Source organism: Gopherus evgoodei, unplaced genomic scaffold (assembly GCF_007399415.2).
Source record: "Gopherus evgoodei ecotype Sinaloan lineage unplaced genomic scaffold, rGopEvg1_v1.p scaffold_37_arrow_ctg1, whole genome shotgun sequence".
NCBI classification, from domain to species: Eukaryota; Metazoa; Chordata; order Testudines; family Testudinidae; genus Gopherus; species Gopherus evgoodei.
In genome coordinates, this window is record NW_022060049.1 from 2,887,647 (window position 1) to 2,892,988 (window position 5,342).

Consider the following 5,342-nt stretch of genomic DNA (forward strand, 5'->3'; position numbering starts at 1 on the left):
CTCTTGCATGAGGTTACGCCGTCTCTCCCTGTATGCATACTTGTAATCTTGTTTTATCAATAAAGGTGCCTCAGGCTGTCTGATCCAAATCAACTGGGTGGTGGTCTTTTCCACAACAATACATTTTTAATACTCTCAAATTCTATACATGCACTGGTGTTTCCTCGTAAATTTCCCTCCTTCTTTATCTTTAAATAATCCTGAAACAAGGCAAGGTTCAGAATAAGTCTCTCATCCCAGACCTGAGAAACAGACAGGCTGGATTTACCATCTTGCCTTGAAAATCAGAATTCAATCCCTGCTTTTCAGGAGTTAATGGAAGTTTCCTAGGCTGAGCAGCTTCATGATTTATTTAAAACACTGAACTGATTATGTCTGGATAATCCCTAGGATGAGACACAAGAGCCTGTGTTCTAACAGTGATAACATCCAGGACTTGCTAAATCATCTGACTTAGAGAGGCTGAGATCAAAGCTTTGAATTCCGTCAGTGAAACTACCTTCTCTTTTCTTTGTTTGCTCGATTGTCAAGGGATTGAAATAAACTTCTTGACTTTGCAAGAACTTTTCAGCTACACACAAGCAATTTAAAATGGTCTTGGGTCTTAACCATAGTATGGGGCTTTGTAAATAGGAATTGCCACACCAGAAATCACTCACACTTCTTGTGGCATGGCACTCTCTAGGACAACTTTGTGGAATAGCAATATATGCTGCTTTAATGCTGGGGAGAATATGGCCCAGTACTTTCAGAACTTGTTCCTGGTTTTATATTTTTTCTAATAATTAAAAGCAATTTATAATTGTAACCAAGCATACTGAGGCAAATATTATTGTGTAGCAACCGTTCATGGAGGAGGTCTGAGGCACAAGGCCAAACAAAGCACATACTGTATGCTAGTTGGTTGCTCATTGCAGTACACAATAATACACCCTGGAATATCCTAATGCTTCAGTAATAGTATATGTCTTTCCATCCAACTTACACCACCTGTGGGACAAGGAAGAAGTTGTAAACAAACTTTTATCTGTCATAGAATCATAGAAGATTAGGGTTAGAAGAGACTTTAGAAGGCCATCTAATCCAATCCCCTGCTCAAAGAAGGACCAACCCCAACTAAATCATCCCAGTCAGAGCTTTGTCAAGCTGGGCCTTAAAACCCTCTAAGGATGGAGTCAAATATCAGGGGGTAGCCATGTTAGTCTGCATCCACAGAAACAACAAGGAGTCTGGTGGCACCTTAAAGACTAACAGATTTATTTGTGCATAAGCTTTCATGGGTAAAAAGCCTCACTTCTTCGAAAACTTTCACTCCATGCATCTGAAGAAACGAGGCATTTTACCCATGAAAGCTTATGCCCAAATAAATCTGTTAGTCTTTAAGGTGCCACTGGACTCCTAGTTGTTTCTAAGGATGGAGATTCCACAACCTCACTAAGTAATTCATTCCAACATTTCACCACCATCCTAGTGAAATACTGTTTCCTAATATCCAACCTACATCTCCGCAACTGCAACTTAAGACCATTGCTTTTTGTTCTTTCATCTGCCACCACTGAGAACAACGGAGCTTCAGGTAGTTGAAGGCTGCTATCAAATCCCCCCACACTCTTCTCTTCTGCAGACTAAATAACCCCAGTTCCCTCAGCCTCTCCTCGTAAGTCATGTGCCCCAGCCCCCTAATCATTTTTGTTGCCCTCCGCCAGACTGTCTCCAGTTTTTCCACATCCCTTCTGTAGTGGAGGGCCCAAAACTGGACGCAATACTCCAGATGTGGCCTCACCAGTGCTGAATAGAGGGGAATAATCACTTCCCTCGATCTGCTGGCAATGCTTCTACTTATACAGCCCAAAATGTTGTTAGCCTTCTTGGCAACAAGGGCATACTGTTGACTCATATCCAGCTTCTCATCCACTGTAACCTCTAGGTCCTTTTCTGCAGAACCACTGCCTAGCTACTCAGTCCTTAGTCTGTAGCAGTGCATGGGATTCTTCCATCCTAAGTGCAGGACTCTGCACTTGTCCTTGTTGAACCTCATCAGATTTCTTTTGGCTCAGTCCTCCAGTTTGTCTAGGTCACTCTCAACCCTATCCCTACCCTCCAGCGTATCCACCTCTCCCTGCAGCTTAGTGTCATCTGCGAACTTGCTGAGGGTGCAATTCATCCCATCATCCAGATCATTAATAAAGATGTTGAACAAAACCGGCCCCAAGACCAACTCCTGGGGCACTCTGCTTGATAACGGCTGCCAAGTAAACATTGATCTCTAGTTAAGATATGTAAAAGCAGCAAAGAATCCTGTGGCACCTTATAGACTAACAGACGTTTTGGAGCATGAGCTTTCGTGGGTGAATACCCATTTCCTCAGATGCATGCATCTCCAAAACGTCTGTTAGTCTATAAGGTGCCACAGGATTCTTTGCTGCTTTTATAGATCCAGACTAACACGGCTACCCTCTGATAGTTAAGATATGTTGATCTCTAGTTAACACATGCTCACTCACTCCCACACATTAATGACTGGACACCACACCTGATTCTGATCTGCTCTACATCTATGTGACTCCATTTATCAGTCAAGTTAGTCCTGATTTGTGTTGGTGTAAGATGATCAGAATCAGATTCCCACCAGAATACTTATTAGTAAGACCAAAGATTCTTCAACAAATGGAATTGCTCTGAATGTATCCTGGTATAAGTGACTGACAGATTTGGAACATCCTGGAAGTTCCTTTAAGACAGTGGGCTAAATCTTCAGCTAGTATAAATTGTTATAGCTCCATTTACTTCAATACATCTATGCCTATTTACACCAGCTGGGGATCTGACCAGCTGGGTCACATTCTGTTCTTAGTTACACAATGTAAAACTGGAGTACTTTCATTGGATCAGATTGTGTTCTCGGTTACACCTGAGTAGTAATAAGCTTGATAGCACTCATCATCATAAAACTTTTGACAGGTTTCCATGCCCCTTTTAGGGCTTATGTCCCGCCTTTCCACCCCCCATTTCCGTTGGCGCCAAAGTATGGCACCGTCGGCCATTTTGAAAAAACATGTGTGTGTATGTGTTTGACTAGGGGAAGTGTTGTGTATGTTTGTGCTTGTGTACATGGAGAGAAAAAGGTTGAAAGAAGAGTGTAAAGAGGAAAAAAGAGAGTCCGAGTAAGGTTTAGAGGAAAAAAGGAAATTTGAAAGACGTGAGGTAAGTTATTGAAGAAAAGAGGCTGGTTATGAAAGAATAGAAAGAGAAGAAAAAATAAAGCAGTGTTTATTTTACTGAACACGTGTAGAGCAAGACATCCTACCCCTACAACTGTTGGAAGTGAAATGAAAGCTGTTCTGGATGGTGAGACTAGGGAGCTAGCCCCTCCTTTTAGTGGACCAATCAGAGATGATATTTACAGTTAGGTCACAGAAAGCACTTGTTAAACCAATCCTAGAGTCCCAAGATTTTAAACAAGAGCCTTTTAGAAACGAGCTATTGTTTACCAATGAGCATGTGTTCTTGTGTATAAAAACACATAGTTTTGCAAGCAGAATTTTTAAAACAGGGTGCCTAAACACAAAGACATGTCCATGTACAAGACACCTACAGAAGCCAAGAAGCTGGAATTGCCCCTGGGTGCACCAGTCCATGTTCAGAAGAGAAGACCTCTTTACAGTTATTTTGCCAATGAGAAAGGGTTGTTGCCGAACCCTACATTTCATCCTGAAATAGAACCGAAAAAAGAGGAAGACTTTATGAAGCCATAGCCATTTGTAAAAGAGAAAAAGGATCAAGTGCGAAAAAAATTGTTGTCGGATTTGGAAAAAAAGGCAGAGGTAAAACCCCCTTTTTATAACAAAGTAATGAAAAAATTACAAAATGTTTTATAAAGATAAATGGTTACATATTTTTATTTTTTATAGGTAGGAATGGAAGAAGAGCCTATATATGAGGACATGGCAACCGAGGGATCGTTGCAGGATAGTGATGTCGAGAACCAGCTGATAGACCCCGAGTCATGGAAAGATGGCTATATTGTTATGGTAAAAGCAAGTGAAAGCTTTACCCGTTGTGAAAAAAATTATTATATTTACGCTCTTAAAAATTACTTTTTTGGGGGTTTTTTTTGGACAGATAACCAAGCCGGGGCCATACAAGATTACTGCTCTGGTGTGTGACAAACGGCCAACAGATGCAGAGACAAAAGCACATGAGGAGGTAAAGGCAGCTTAACTTATTTGAAAGAAAAGAAATATATCTTTGTATGACACTAATTAAACATTACTATACGGTTGGCTTAATAATAGGTGGCTGAAACTATGATCGATGGAGCCCTTGCCAGCGTGATTCAGAAACAAAGGACACAAACAGGGTGTGCAGTGAGCAGGTGTCAATGGTAGAACCCAAAGAACATGGTGAGGTAAAAGTTACTTAGATAATCTTGAAAAAAATATAAATATAAACATATATAAGGGGAGGTTAAATAAAACTATATGTTTTGTGTCTAACTACAGGAAGGTGCTACGGGGCCCAACGGTGCATCAGCTGAGGATGATAATGATGATTCAGAATCAGACGAGGGTATGATTGAGGTAGCACAAATAAATTGTAGGTCTTTTTTTATTTTTAAATCTTTGCAACAAAGAATTTAAAACATGTTTTTACTATGTTTTTGACAGACATTTTCAGAAGATGAAGAGAGGTGGCCTTTGAGCAGAATAACCGTAATATGTACCTGGTTTTTTTTTGCGTGAAACAAGATGTTAAAAAAATGTCTGTAAAAAGTAAGGAGGGTGACCAGAAAAGCTGTGAAGATGCCGTTATGGCTGATATTATTAGAGCTGTTGTAGTAAAAGCCATTTACCACTGTTTGAAAAAACCACTTTTGGAAAACTGTGCAGCCTACGTGGTAAATGAGTCCAACCCTTCTAGTCACCCTTGTATTTTTTTGGGTCACTCAGACGTATTTTATCAGATTAGACATACTTCTTCTAAACTGAATGTGGCCCAGCTTTTAAATGTAATTATAGTCAAAGGCTACAAACTGAAAAAGTTTAACATAACCACTGAAACTATAACCAAAGTTGTTAAAATGATTAGGGAGGTTGCAGAAACATCTTGCTGGTAGACCTGTCAAACGAGGTGGCAGCCTATATTCATTGATTGGTGTGTAGCAGGGTTCGTAAAATGGATTATAAAACTTTTTACATATCAGCTTCTGACCTTAAAGGCTCAAAAAATATTAATTAAAATGTATTGTAAAATTTGAAAAAAAAAAGTTTGTATAACCATTTTTTATATTATTTTGCTTATGCGTTAAAGAAATGTGTGATTGTACCGTATATTACTTTGCT

General features: G+C 39.7%; 1 long non-coding RNA gene across 1 annotated transcript; it reads left to right on the forward strand.

Annotated features, from left to right (window-relative positions):
- The first annotated feature begins 4,334 nt into the window (after window positions 1-4,334).
- On the forward strand, window positions 4,335-5,073 carry LOC115642083. The gene is made up of 3 exons (XR_003998150.1): window positions 4,335-4,408; window positions 4,503-4,580; window positions 4,668-5,073. It is a non-coding gene; the product is annotated as an uncharacterized LOC115642083 (long non-coding RNA).
- Window positions 5,074-5,342: the final 269 nt, after the last annotated feature.